Here is a 15365-nt window from a genome sequence, read left to right as displayed (position 1 = left end):
TGACCTTGTCCTATCAACACCTTCTCTTTTGTTATCTCTTGCCCCACCCCCGCTTTATTTGCTTAAAACCTTTTGCATTTCTAATATTTGTCAGTTCTGATGAAGGGTCACTGACCTGAAATGTTAACTCTGCTTCTCTCTCCACAGATGCTGCCGGACCTGCTGAGTATTTCCAGCATTTCTTGTTTTTATTTCAGATTTCCAGCATCTGCAGTATTTTGCTTTTATGATCATCTCCTTGTCTTTTGTTCACTAATGGGCATTTTCCAGCAAGAGCCAATGGATACAGATCAGGAGCAGGAAACCTGGTTTGATCTTTTCGCTAAGATGCAGTCTCAGATAACATTTGTGGTTTCATGTGACAGTTGGCACAAAATGGAATTTAACATGGGACCTTTGTAGTCCATATGGTTCAGTTATGCCCTGGATATATGGAAGGAAACACAAATATTGTTAATATGCATTTTAATATTTGAAGAAACAAAATAGGTTTTCTTTAAATTTAGGAATAATACTGAGTATGAGAAGGAAGGTAGTATCAGCATTTCGAGAACTCACCTCACCATAAGCTCACACTACATTAAGTGCTGCATTCAGTTTATAGGATTAATATTACTGTCTTTAGGAATAGATCTTGTCTTTAGGAATAACAGTATTATCATTAGGATTTCAATGAAGTGTAAAAGTGGATGTGTGAAATTTATTGCACTGAACTCAACCATGAAAAATATCTATAAGATGGTAGATTTTGTCTTTCCAAACAGGTTGTGTCTGGAGAAAGCATTTGTATGATGTCAGGGTGAAATACTGTTGGGTCTGTTATTGGTGAGATCAAGTTACAGTAATGAATTAAAAGTGTGACACAAGAAGCATATTACAGAACATTAAAGCACATTGGTTTAAATATGAAGGCATATTGGCAGCAGTATTGATATTTTAAGTATGCAAAGTGACTGTTACACTCCTAGAAGCTTATTTTGGTAAAAGGGTAGCTTGTGTTCCTGAGTTTCTTCACTCTCCAATTTATGCTGACAATGAGTACAGCTTTGGGGTTTTAGTGTTCCCCATGATTAATCTGCTGGCATTCACTGACTGGGTTCATACTTGAAAAATGTTCACACTTGGGCAGTGTTTTGGTAAGTTGTTGGCTCCCTCAGAATTGTAGGAATCAGTGCTTTCGGAAGAGATGGGGGGAAAAAGGAGAAATATCTGCTGAACTATGCAGATATAATGTTTGAAGCGATTGAGAATTTAAAAAGTCCAGAGTTTGTTTTTGTCTTGCTGTTTCCTGAAACTGTAAATGATTCAGAAGGCTTCTTTTGCAATCTTTGATTTCTGTTGTCAAGGACCTTTTCAGTTTATTAAATTTCACATGAAACACGATATTTACTGCAGATGATAGTACCAATGATTTGATTCTTTAATAGTGAAGGCAAGAAAAGCTTTGGAATAGTGATCAAACTTCAGTGTATAACTACATTTCTGTGAACTAAATGTAATGAAAATATAAATTGAACAGTGTATTATTTTCAACGTGGTATATAAATTCTACCAGGCTATGAACTTGTGATTCTTAATCAAGCAGGAGGGTTATGTGCAACATAATAACATTGATGGAATATAATCCCACTGCCCCATTTTAGTTTTTCCTCTGCCTTTAGTGCCCAATCTCCAGCCTCCCTTTTCTCTTGAATCCTTTAACGTGTTGTCTGTCACTCCCTAAGTCCGTACTTGTTTCCCACAGCTCCATGTCTGAATCTGTCCTTCGGGTTTCTGACCTGCCACAGCACTGAAATGGTCCTAATCAAAGTCACAGATGACATCTCCTGTGACTAACTGTGGTGCGTTACCCCTCTTTGTCCTTGGCATCTCTGCAGCCTTTGTCCACACCATCCTTCTTCAATGCCTCTTTGTTGTCCAACTGAGTGGGACTGCATTTGCCTGTCTCTGCTCTTACTCATCCAATCATAGCTAGATCATCTCCAGAAATGACTTCTTTTCCCGTCCCTGTACCATTACCTCTGGAGCCCCCAAGGAACTATCCTTGCCGGCCTGTATTCCCCACCCCGCCCGCAATTCTTCATCTACATGCTCCACCCTCTCATTCTCATCATAAGACATGGCATCAGGTCCACATATACACTGACACCCAGTTCTACTCCACCTACTTGTCTGGATCCCTGTTTCTGTACTTTCAGTCTGCTTTTCTGATGCCCTGTCCGGGATGAGCCGCAATTTCTTCCAGTAAGAACATTGGGAAGACTGAAGCTATCATCTTCAATCCCTCGTCACAAATTCTGTGCTGTTGCCACCACAGTTCCATCCCTCTCCATGACTGCTGTCTTAGATTGCAGTTGACTGTTTGCAATCTTGATGTCCTATTGGACCCCAAGCTGAGCGTCCAATCCCATGTCCTCTCCATCACAAACACCCCACTTCCATAACAGGGTTTATCTCCGACCCTGCTTCAGCCCATCTGCTGCCAAAACCCTCATCCATTCATTTTACATCCGTATTCGATGATTGCAGTGCTCTCCTGGCCTGTCTTTGATCCTCTACCCTCCATAAACTTCAGCTCATTGAAAACTCTGCTGTCCCAAGTTGCACTCACTCATGACCCCTGTGCTTGCTGACCCAATCCCCCAATGCCTTCAAATTAAAATTTTCAAATTTGTATTGGAATCCCTTCACGGCCTCACCCCTCCCTATCTGTAACCACCTCTAGCCCGCATCTGAGAGCTCTGTTCCTCCAACCCTGATCTCTGTGCGTCTCCCTCTCCATTCACCCTACCATATAGAGCATTGATGAGGCACCTGGAATATTGTGTGCAGTTCTGGTTCCCTTGCCTGAGGAAGGATATACTTGCCGTAGTGGGAGTGCGGGGAGGTTCACCAGACTGATTTCTGAGATGATGGGATTGTCCTATGAGGAGAGATTGAGGAGATTGGGCCTGGCGTTTAGAAGAATGAGAGGCAATCTCACAGAAACTTAGAAAATTCTTAAAGGGATAGACAGGGTAGATACAGAAAGGATGTTTCCCTTGGCTGTGGGGTATAGAACCAAGGGAACACAATCTCCGATAAAGGGCAAGCCATTTAGAACTGAGAGGAGGAGCAACTTCTTCACTCAGATGATAGTGAATCTTTGGAATTCTCTGCCCCAGAGGGTGATGGAAGCTCAGTCATTGAGTAAGTTCAGATAGATTTTACTTGCTAATGACATCGAGGGACATGAGGATAGTGCGGGAATATGGCGTTAAGGTAGGCGATCAGCCATGATCTAGAATGGCGGAGCAGGCTCGAAGGGCTGAGTGGCCTACTCCTGCTCCTATGTTCCATTGGCGGCCATGCCTTTAGCTGTCTATAAGCCCCACACTCTGAAATTTTCTCCCTAATCCTCTCTGCCTCTCCACCCTTTTTAAAAAAAAAACTCCTTAAAACTTGATTGACTTAAATACTTGGTCAAACATCTGCTTTTTTTGCCTTGTTGTTGACTTTCTGTCTGATTCCATTTCTGTGAAGCAACATGAGGTGTTTTTCTATGTTAAAGGTGCTATATAAATGAAAGTTGATGTATCCGTGGTAATACAACAACCGAAACACCAAACTTCTGAGTCAGATTGAGCAATCTATCGGACTGCTTCAAACTTATTAGGAGCATGGATCCATGCATTCTTTATCCTGTCTGGATATTACACCTGATCTAACTTCTGTAATGCCATTATTGATATTGTACCGAATGTGATCTAAGTTGATGAATGCCGGTGATTAGAGGCAAGCCTGGTCAGTGTCAGCACTGAATTAAAAATTTTGAGTTTTAGCTTTCATTTCTTGATGCTGTTTTATAGTGGCATTTGATTTACATTTCTACTATTTATTGGATAGCAGCTCTTGCATGCGGTAGGATTGTACCCTTGATATGTAGTGGTCGGTCAGGGGAATACAGCTATTGGAATAATGCTGTCATCAATATACGAAACCAGTCAGCTGTCCAGAAGAACCCGAGAACAATTTGATGGAGAGAAACTAATCCTAATTAATAAGCTGTGTTAACGTACAAAGACATTCTCAAGGTTTGGTCTTTTTGCCTGTCAGAAGTACGTAGGCTTTAACAATTGTAGGATTGTGCACCTTTATGAAAACTGCTGTAGTTATTAAGTTTTCTGTCCTTACAGGCTTCTTATTCTGCGTCCTGGAGCAGTGTAATACTATCAGGCATAATGCAGCATACAGCAACATAGGATTAATGTATTTTTAAATGTTTTTCATACTTCCTCACCCTCCTTGTTACCTGTTCTCAGCATCTCAATGTTCCTTATATAGCTTTACCTGGAAACAGCAAATGTATGTGCCAAGGACTCATCAGGGTACCCAGTTCCATTGGTGATTGCTGTTTAATTGATGGGTAGAAAGTGTGCTGGAGAAAGATGAATGAAGTAATCTTCAATCTGAGAGAGGAGATAGTCTGTCTCTTGAAGGGAAGAGTTTTTGCAAAGTAGCGAGTATCGAAAAAAGCCTTTTTTTCAAACATAGTCAAAATAAATAAGAAGGACTCTTGGGTAGTTGACAAGATTTAAAGGAAAAGACTTGCATTTTTATAGTGCCTTTCACAACCTCAGGATGTCCCAAAGCACTTTACAGCCAGTTAAGTACTTTTGAAGTGTTGCCACTGTGGTAATGTAGGTAGTCGTGACAGCCAATCTGCACACATCAAGGGCATCTGTTTTGATAATGTTGATTGAGGGATAAGTAGTGATTAGGACACTGGAAGAACTCTTTTGCTCTTTTTTGCATTGTGTCATGAGAGTGTTTATGTTCACCTGAGAAGACAGATAGGGTTTTGGTTTAACATCTTATTGTCGCGCTCACGAAAAGTGCAGCAATGAAAATACAAACAAACTGAAGTTATGAAAAATTAGAACAATTTTAAAAGACTGGTGCATTTGCTGTCAACAAAATGGAGGACACAGTCACATGACAAATACCATCTTCCGCACTAAAATACACATCCACACTCGAACTAAAACCAATTAACCCCATCTTCATGAAAATAAGACTGCTTATCACACATGGATGTGAGCTGTGCACAAAATGAGCTAAAACAAAGGTACTCCCAGACTCTGTTTCTCCAGCTACCCTTCACCACAATAGTGATAATAGCCCTCATTATCAAAATGGTGCTATCGAAAGCTATTGTACCAGCCCATCAAGAACTGAGACCTGAGGTCACATGGGCAAAACTAACACTAATGAGTTTACCTTTAAAGGTAATTGTTTTGAAGAACAAAGGGATCTTTTCCAGTTCAGAACATCAGTCATCAACATCAGTCTGGTATCCCCAGCCACACAGTCAACATTGAAAGCTATCTTGAATTCCAGCACAAGGCTGAGAGAAATCATTTCCAGCTAACACTGTTGACACCATTGAACCCTGCTGAGACAAAATTATAACTAACTGCAGCAGAGAAAAGAGTGTGCCTTTTAAACCACTCCTCCACCTGTGAAAACTGAATGAAGAAATCAGCACCGTCTTCAAACTGAAGTGAACTGCCAAAAGTCTTCAACCCAGCAAATACAAGACAATCAGCAAACAGGCCTGCAACTTTAAAACTCACCTTTTGAGAGGATCCCACAGGTTTCTACAGAAACAACAGACTTTTACAGCTTGAACTCTTAATACCTTTTCCTTTCTATCTATCTTCTCTTGTGTGTGCTTGAGAGAGTGAATGCATGCGTGGGTGGTGTTGCGAACATTTCGGGTTATGAATATTGTTCAATAAATATTTAATCTTCTGTTTAAACCTAGGAGAAAACCTGTCATCGTCTATTTATTTGGCCAACAAAACACAGGGGCTGAAACACTAATTTGAAGAAAAACACTGTCTGTAGTCAGTTGGCAGGTAAACAGTGGAAACCAGCCATGCCATCACCCACCTGTTCATAACATATTCCAAAAAATGACACCTGTAGCATTGCAGAACCCCTTCAATACTTCACTGAGATGTCAGCTGTGATTACGTGCTTAAATCTGTGGAGTGAGGTTTGAACCTAATTGAGAATGAAACACATTTATTATTAATTTGACTTTTATATAGTTCAGTATTCATTTTAATAAATGAATATGTTGGGAAAGACTGCTTCAATATTTAGTTGGCAAAAATTATACATTTATGTTAAATTCTTCAATCTAATCAATATAAGTTAGTTAGGTTTGTTAGCAAAGCTTCAGTATGGGTACATTTAAAAAAAAATTCGTTCTTGGGATGTGAATGTCACTGCAAAGGCCAGCATTTATTGTCCATCCTTAATTGCTGTTAAGGTGGTGGTGAGCTGCTGACTTGAACCGCTGCAGTCCATGTGATGTAGGTACACCCACAGTGCTCTTAGGGAGGGAGTTCCAGGTTTTTGACCCAGCGATCGTGAAAAATGGCGATATAGTTCCAGGTCAGGGTGGTGAGTGACTTGGAGGGGAATTTGCAGGTGGTGGTGTTCCCATGCTGCTTCTGCCCTTGTCCTTCTAGGTAGTAGAGATCATGGGTTTAGAAGGTGCTGTCAAAGGAGCGAGTTGCTGGAGTGCATTTTGTAGATGGTACACTGCTGCCACCGTGCAGCGAATGAATGTTGAAGGATGTAGATGGGGTGCCGGTCAGGTGGACTGCTTTATCATGGATGCTGTCAAGCTTCTTGAGTGTTGTTGGAGCTGAACTCGTCCAGGCAAGTGGAGAGTGTTCCATCACACTCCTGACGTGCCTTGTAGCTGGTGGATACTCTCTGGGGAGTTAGGAGGCGAGTTACTCGCTGCAGAATTCCCAGCCTCTGACCTGCTTTTGTCAACACAGTATTGTATATGGCTGGTCCAGCTAAGTTTCTGGTCAGTGGTGTTGATGGTGAGGGATTCATACGAAAATACGAATTAATAGCAGAAGTATGCCATTTGGCCCCTCGAGCCTGCTCCACCATTCAATAAGATCATGGCTGATCTGTTTGTGTCTCGAATTTCACACTCCCATTTACCCCCCATATCCTTTGATTCCCTTTCCTAACAAGAATCTATCTATCTCCGCCTTAAAAATATTCAATGACCCTGCCTCCATCACCTTCTGAGGCAGAGAGTTCCAAAGATGCACAAGCCTCTGAGAGAAAAAATTTCTCCTCATCTCTGTCCTAAAAGGGTGACCCCTAGTTTTAAAACAGTGTCCCCTAGTTCTGGACTCACCCCTAAGAGGAAGCATCCTTTCCACATCCACCTTGTCAAGACCATTCAGGATCTTATATACTTCAATCAAGTCTGCACTCATTCTTCTAAACTCCAGTGAAAACAAACCTAGTCTGTACAACCCTGATAAGCCAACTCGCTCATTCCAGGTATCAATCTAGTAAAAATGTAGTAATGTTAATGCCGTTGAATGTCAAGGGGAGATGGTTAGATTCACTTTTGTTGAAGATGGTCATTGCCTGGCACTTGTGTGGCATGCACATCACGCCACTGAATGCAGGTCTTACTGCATGCGGACATGGACTGCTTCAGTATCTGAGGGGTTGCAAATGATGCTGAACACTGTGCAATCATCAGTGAACATCCCCACTTCTGACCTTATGATGGAGGCAAGGTCATTCATGAAGCAGCAAAAGATGTTTGGACCTAGGACACTACCCTGAAGAACTCCTGCAGCAGTGTCCTGGGGCTGAGATGATTGTCCTCCAAAAGCACAACCATCTTACCCCCTGATTCCCATTGACTTCAGTTTTGGTAGGGCTTCTTGATACCACACTCTGTCAAATGCTGCCTTGATTTCAAGGGCAAACACTCTCACCTCACCTCTGGAATTCAGCTGTTTTGTCCATGTTTGGGCCAAGGCTGTAATGAGCTCTGGAGCAAAGTGCTCTGGCAGGACCCAAACTGAGCATCGGTGAGCAGGATGTTGCTGAGTAAGTGTCGCTTGATAGTGCTGTTGACAACATCTTCCATCACTTGCTGATGATTGAGAGTAGACTGATGGGGTGGTAATTGGCTGGATTGAATTTGTCCTGCTTTTTGTGGACAGGACACATCTGGGCAATTTTCTACACTGTCCGGTAGATGCCAGTGTTGAAGATGTACTGGAACAGTTCGGCTAAGGGTGCGGCTAGTTCTGGAGCACAAGTCTTAAGTACTACAGCTGGGATGTAGTCAAGTCCCATGGCTTTTGCTGTATCCAGTACCCTTCAGCCATTTCTTAGTATCACATGGAATGAACTGAATTGGCTGATGATCGGCATCTGTGATGGTGGGGACCTCAGGTGGAGGCTGAGATGGATCATCCATTTGGCACTTGTGGCTGAAGATGGTTGCAAATGCTTCAACCTTGTCTTATACCCTGACGTGCTGGGCTCCCCCATCATTGAGGATGGGGATGTTTTTGGAACCTCCTCCTTTGGTTATTGGTTTAATTGTCCACCATTATTCACAACTTGATGTGGCAGGACTGCAGACCTTTGATATGATCCGTTGGTTGTTGGATCACTTAGCTCTGTCTATAGCGTGCTGCTTCCGTTGTTTAGCATGCATGTAGTTCTGTGTTCTAGCTTCACCAGTTTGGCACCTCACCTTCAGGTATGCCAGGTGCTGCTCCTGGTATGCTCTCCTGTACTGCTCATTGAACCTTGTTGAATGCACCTTGAAGTCTGGTAGTGAGACGTACAGACCAGGAATGCTTTAGATTTGATTCCTAATTGGTGCAGACTTGGTTGATTCAATGAGTAATGGTTGATGTTCTGCAGTTGATCTCTGTCTCCGGGCTGAAAAAGGATGTTTCATTGGTTATGGTTCATCTTCCAAATTGTGGTGCATGGACTCCTGCTGTAAGGTACTTGTGTGTGGATGTTCGATGAAGGCAAGATAAGACTCAGCTGCGATACCTCACATGGTCAGAGCCTGACTGATCATCACTGCTTAAATTCACAGTTGAAGATTGGCTGCTTGGAGAGGGGTTGATGACCATGAAAGTGTATTGTAATAATGATTTTTTAAAATAAAGTGTAACATAATTTAGAACAATTTAACGAAGTAAATAATTCTGCTGTCGTTTCTTTAAATGTAATGGCATAGCTAACCTTTAAATTATACCCACTTCTTTCATTCAGGGATGTAATACCACTCCTCACGCCACCACAAAGTTTTAAGATGCATTTTTGCATGTGAATTGTTGAATTCTTGATCTGTAGGCTCTTAGAATGTGCTAAATTAAGGTAATTGGCTTTCCCATAAAGAAAGGCAAATCGGAGGAGGAGGTGACTATTATTATTATTATTCTTGAGCTCCTACTAAATTACATCAGTGAGGGCCTGAGAGTTGGCTGCCTGCCTTCCTTCTCCTGTTTGCAGTGAAACTGTACATATTGCATATAGACCTAAAGAGGAAGAAAAATTGGTACCTACTTGCATATAAAATTATACACCAGATGTTATAATGGCACTTCTGCATATCTGTATAGCTCAGCAAAATGCTCTGAATTGCAGGAGAGGTTTCTAAATGATTCAATTTGCTTGTTGCATAATGTTGCAGCATGTACTTCTGACCTTAACTATGAAGCAAACAATTTTTAAAGTACGTTTCACTGAAAGTTGCCATAAGGATTTAAATAAAAATTCCTCTCAAAAGGTTTTGAGTTTTTTTTATATGAGCTAAGCTGCAAAGACAGTTCTTGGTCATTTTTTAATGGCTCCTATGCATGTGTGCACTGCAGTCTTGTTTGTAAGGTAGAAAGTTGAGTTTATGCCAGGATATGACCGATGTGAATGTTTGGCTATGCATATTCTGATAATGCAGCCTCTCTTGTGGGAGAAATCAGTTTTGGAATGTTTTTGGTCCTGAAATGATTGGTGTGCATCCAATTATGGCAGAGGACAGAGGCTTGGCCAAAATTGGACCTCGGGCGTCATCTTAATCGAGTTGATCAGTTGGTGCCTCTTTGCCTCTAGAGGTAGCTTGCCGGTTGCTGCGGAACCAATTTGGGTTGGCAGTAGCCTTCGATTTCTCTGGGAAGGAAACGGTGCAGTGAGGGTCAATTTCTCTCCCCTCGTGTCCGTTTCTACATTTTGCAAAGACACAAATAACGCAAGGGCATATAAATCTAGTATTCTGCCAGAAGCCAGTATTTCAATTAAAACATAATTTCCAACAATGAGCATTGGTGCAAAAATGTGGCTGTAGAGAATTACAATGACATATAGTTGCCACACAAATGTGTGTCACTGGTGCCAATAGTATTTGATGGAATATTTTATGACTGAAGCATTGAATGAAGGTGAGTGAAAAAGGTTTATCACATTCATTATCATTGAAAGGGGAATGTTGGGATCAGTTGTATTTTGTTTGAGAAAAACACAACATCACTGATCTCTCTCTGACCGATCTTACTATTGGACCCGTCGGCATGATTTCCGGAATGAACCCCCGACTATGAATTTGTTGGAAATTCTCTGATGTGTGCAGGATATATAATCGGATCTGGTTTAAATGTGTCGCATAGGGATGGGGTGAAAAATGAGTATGTAACGAGGCCCAATGCTGTTATGCCAGGACTGGTTGCATCAGGCAATAGTGGGACTTGTGAAATTATTGATTATCTTGATGCCTTCTGAAATAAAAATATAATTTGCTGTGGTTTGAAAGTGTTATTTTCTGAAAGTTAGCAAGAAAAATAAGATGAACAGCCTACTTTGCGCCTTAACTCTGATCATGTGTTCTGTGGCGTACTGAATAATGTAATTTCTATCTGTTAATTTTCTCTCCATTCTCTTTATTTTTGTGTATTTATGAAAAATTATAGTTCAAAGGAAACAGTGCTTCTGTTATGACTTTAGTATCAGAACAAGTGTTCAGCAATTATTCCTTCATTTCTAATTGATATATCTTAAAAGAGGAAGGAAAGTCTTGGGTGACTCTGTTTCTTCACAGTGCTTTTTTACAGAAGAAAATATAGACTCGAGAAAATTTTGATTCTATTTAGTTTAAAATAGAATGTCAAATTTTTACCAGCATGAATACCCTGAAGTTGATTTTTCTTTCCATGCTACATCATTCTGGTAACGTCACTGCCAGGGGTAAATCCCTGAGTGACTTCCTTGTAAACAGCGAGGGTTGCAATTTAAAACCCGCTGGAGAATTGCTGTCAAGCTGCACGACTTTAGGAAATTGCACAACGGGCAGCAGAATCTGTATTCTCACCCGCAGCATAGTTTCCGAGATCAGCTGGCTCTCCGGGTAATTTGAAGTCACCCAATATCTGAATTTTAAGTCAGAATTCTGTGAATGAATGTTTGCAGATATCAACAGTTGCGCTTCTCAATCTGTATTTATTGATTTTATTTGTGATAAATATGTATTCTGCTGTAGTGCCAATGATATAAAAATCTATAAATTTTATGGTTAATTGTAGAACTTCAGGACAACAGGACTAAGTTCAAGTGGAAAAGAAATGAAGTGTAATGTGAGGTAGATGCTTAAGCTTTGTAGTTGAGAAAGAAGGCAGTTAATGTTGGGGAAGGGGGAGGGGAGGAATCATCATCAAAGTATATGTGAAATATTAAGTAGCATAGATACGGTAATCCCATATTATAACTTCAAAGTAAGCTAGAAAAGTAGGACGAGAGAACATAAATGATTGGAAAGTAAATTTAGAACAGCTATCAGGGGAAAAGAGTGGTAAACATTTGGAATAATTTACCATCCAAGGTACTGGATGCAAAGCCTTGTTTACAATACATTAGATGCCATGATGAAAGAGTTGATTTACTAGAGCTGGACTACTGAAATCAGAGACTATGTACGGACCACGGGATGTTAAAATCTAGAAAGTGAGAGACTTAGTGCCTTGATCAGGCTGGCGCCCAAGAAACATGAAAATGGGGAGGTCTATCAATCATACTAAAAGGATGAACTAGTGTTTCAAATTTGTCTGAAAATAACATGCAAGGTACAAATGTATGGTCTGGTTTCATAAAGATGCGTGAATGATTTTGGAAAGGAGCAAAAGACAGGAAAAGAAACGGGCTGGAGCCAGGACCAAGATGCATGAGTAAAGAACAACAGGGGAACTGGAGTTTAAATATAATAACATGAGTAGTTTGTCAGCCCTGTGAGAATGTTCCATCGTTCAATTAAATCGTAGCTGATCTGCACTGCAACTCCGTTTACTTTGATTTTGCTCCCTGTCTCCTAACACCCATGCCTAACAAATTAACAGTCTCATATTTGAAAATTTCAATTAACCCAGCATCCGCAGCCTTTTGAGGGAGAGAGTTTCAGATTTCCCTTTGTGTGAAAAGTGCTTGTTTTGAATTCACTCACCAAAGGAAATATTTTTGTTTGTAGCTACTCTATTGAATCTCTTTTATCAATGTAAACATCTCACTTGGGTCCCCTTTCAACCCTCTAGGCTCAAGTAACTACAATCTAAGTGTTTAAGCAACCTGCCCTTATAAATAATCCCATAAATCCTGGTATCCTTCTGGTGAATCTGTGCTGTGCGCTTTCCGAGGCCAGTATATCTTTCCCAAGATTCTGAGTCCAAAACTAAATGTAGTCCTCCAGAGGGGGTCTGACAAAGGCTCTGTACAACTACAGCATCATTTCCCCAGTTTTGTATTCCAACTCCCTTGAGATAAAGGCCAAGATGTCATTGGTCTGTGTTGTGTGTTCTTTGAACCTCTGCTACTATGGACTGTACACAAAGACGGACTGCTGTGGATGGGATCAGTAATGCAATATTGTGGGTTCTTTATTGAATTCTGAGAGAGCACCTATTACATTGAGATGTTAACTGTATAGGTGTTTCTTCTGTTACTTCATGTACCTGTGTAACAGCCGTTAGTGATTGTGTATATGGACACCCAAATCCTTTTGCTCTTCCACAGTTCCTAGTGTCTCATCATTAATAAAATATTCCAATTTTGTCTTTCTCAGATCCAAAGTGGATCACCTCACACATCCCAACATTGATCTTCATTGGTCATAGTTTTGCCCACTCACTTTAGATTAGATTAGAGATACAGCACTGAAACAGGCCCTTCGGCCCACCGAGTCTGTGCCGAACATCAACCACCCATTTATACTAATCCTACACTAATCCCATATTCCTACCAAACATTCCCACCTGTCCCTATATTTCCCTATACTAGTGACAATTTATAATGGCCAATTTACCTATCAACCTGCAAGTCTTTTGGCTTGTGGGAGGAAACCGGAGCACCCGGAGAAAACCCACGCAGACACAGGGAGAACTTGCAAACTCCACACAGGCAGTACCCGGAATCGAACCCGGGTCCCTGGAGCTGTGAGGCTGCGGTGCTAACCACTGCGCCACTGTGCCGCCACTTAATCTGCCTAAATATCTCCTAATTTTGTGCTACCTGCAAACTTGGATATACAATGCTTTATTCCTTCATCCAAGCCATTGATATATATGGTGAAAAGCTGGAGCCTTAATACAGACCCCCTGGGAAGACCAGTTGTCACATTCTGCCAATCAGAAAGCAAGCCCACTATCCTTGCTCTGTCTCCTACCTCCCAACCAGTTACCCAGTAGAAGAAAAGCATAGGAAGGGCGAGACAAAGTATGGCTTAGAGTGGATTGCCAACACAACATGAAGTGAGTAAATTTAAAACTAGCTTTAAAATCAATAGTAGCTGTAGAGAGATATGAGCAAGGTGAGGCTGGAGCATAGTGGGGCCAGAATAGTTATTAAAATAATAAGATTTAAGTTGGTCTGCCAGTACATGGAACATGTCATTTTAAATGCTTGTTACTTAGAAAATAGTGGCATGACAGTTTAATGTTGCTTAATCTCTGGTGGGCAAAGCTCACATTTGGGAATCTTTCAAATTTATGAGGCTATTTGTGAAAGTTACACAAAAACAACAAAACCTCTCTCTCACTCTGAAGTTTGAAACATTGTCATCCTCAATCATGGCTTCTACTTGAGCGCACAATCCAGGCTGACACTTAGTACAGCACTCCCTCAATGCTGCACCGGAGATGACCCATCCTTTGGTTGAGATGTTAACCTGAGGTTCCATCTGCCCTCTCTGATGGATGTAAAAGGAACCATGACACTATGTGAAGAGGAGTTGGGGAGTTCCTGCGGTGTCCTGGTCAATATTTAATCCTTAGTTAGTATCACAAACAGATTATCTGGTCATATATCTCATTGCTGTTTGTAAGAACTTGCTGTGCGCAAATTGGCTGCTGCATTTTGTTACAACAGTGACTACACTTCAAAAGATTTTTGCCTGTAAAATGCTTTGGGACATCCTGAGGGTTATGAAAGGTGTTTTATAAGTGCAGGGCTTTTTGTTTTGTTTTTCCTTTTCACTTTTTTCTTTTCCCTTCCCAACATAAGTAAATAAACCATAATATATTTCTAGTGTAATCTTGCTGCTAAAAAGTAGTTTGTGTGCTGTTGTGTTATGTTATAATAATACTGCCATGGAACTAGATTTTGTTCCTCGAGTTTGACTAGGAGTACATCTCACATCACCCCATTACAAGATTAACACCCAATTCATCTCGTTGCTATTTGTGGGCGCTTGCCATGCATAAATCTTATTGTCACGTTTGCCTATGTATCAACAGTTTCTGATCTTCAAGGTAGCTCATTGTGCATGAAGCTGTTAAGAATGTTCTGAGGTGTGTGAAAGGCAGGTACTAATTTAGCAGGAGAAATCGCACTTTCCTATTGCATGTGAGATGCTGGGAAGTGGCAATGGAAATATTGTAACAAATACATTAGATGCTGCAAAAGCAAGATAAATCCTTTAGTCTGAGGTTGTGGAGGAATGTATGCTGAAAGTAGCAAAGGCAAGGTTTCATGAGTATTAAATTAAATATTAAATCAGTATTAATTTAATCAGTAGAGGTCCATTTGGACTGAGAACTCCAGGCTCTCAAATGCCTTTGTTGAGTGGACCAACAGTCAAAGTTGTTCTTGATGTCTGAATAAGATTTTGAAAGTGTCTGTATCTGGCATAGACTTAGTGGAAGTGATTGAGGACCCTTATAGTAGACGAGCTTCCTCATCTTGCCCGTATGTCTATCTTACAAGGAGTCCAGTAATATTTGTTTTTGCCATCATTTGAAAGCAAATACACCTGGGGCTGGCACAAACCAGGTGGGGAGTGCAGTTAAAATGGAGTGGGTGACTTACCCACTTTTTCTTGCCTCAGTTTGGTTGATTGCAATTTTAAAGTGTAGGTAAAACAGGAATGCAGATGTCCCCAAATTGTTAAATTAGGTGGCAGGCATCCCCATAAATGATCTCTGTGAAGATTATTGATTTGGACGTTTGGGATTATTACAACTTAATTGGCCATTTTCAGCCATTAA

General features: G+C 40.9%; 1 protein-coding gene across 3 annotated transcripts in view; it reads left to right on the top strand.

Annotated features, from left to right (window-relative positions):
• The window catches only part of kcnab2a (potassium voltage-gated channel subfamily A regulatory beta subunit 2a), a 319177-nt gene that overhangs the window by 26986 nt on the left and 276826 nt on the right, over positions 1 to 15365 (top strand). The gene's annotated exons all lie outside the window — the stretch shown is intronic.

This window comes from Heterodontus francisci, chromosome 37, assembly GCF_036365525.1.
Source record: "Heterodontus francisci isolate sHetFra1 chromosome 37, sHetFra1.hap1, whole genome shotgun sequence".
Classification (NCBI taxonomy): domain Eukaryota; kingdom Metazoa; phylum Chordata; class Chondrichthyes; order Heterodontiformes; family Heterodontidae; genus Heterodontus; species Heterodontus francisci.
This window is presented reverse-complemented; position numbering and strand designations above follow the sequence as displayed.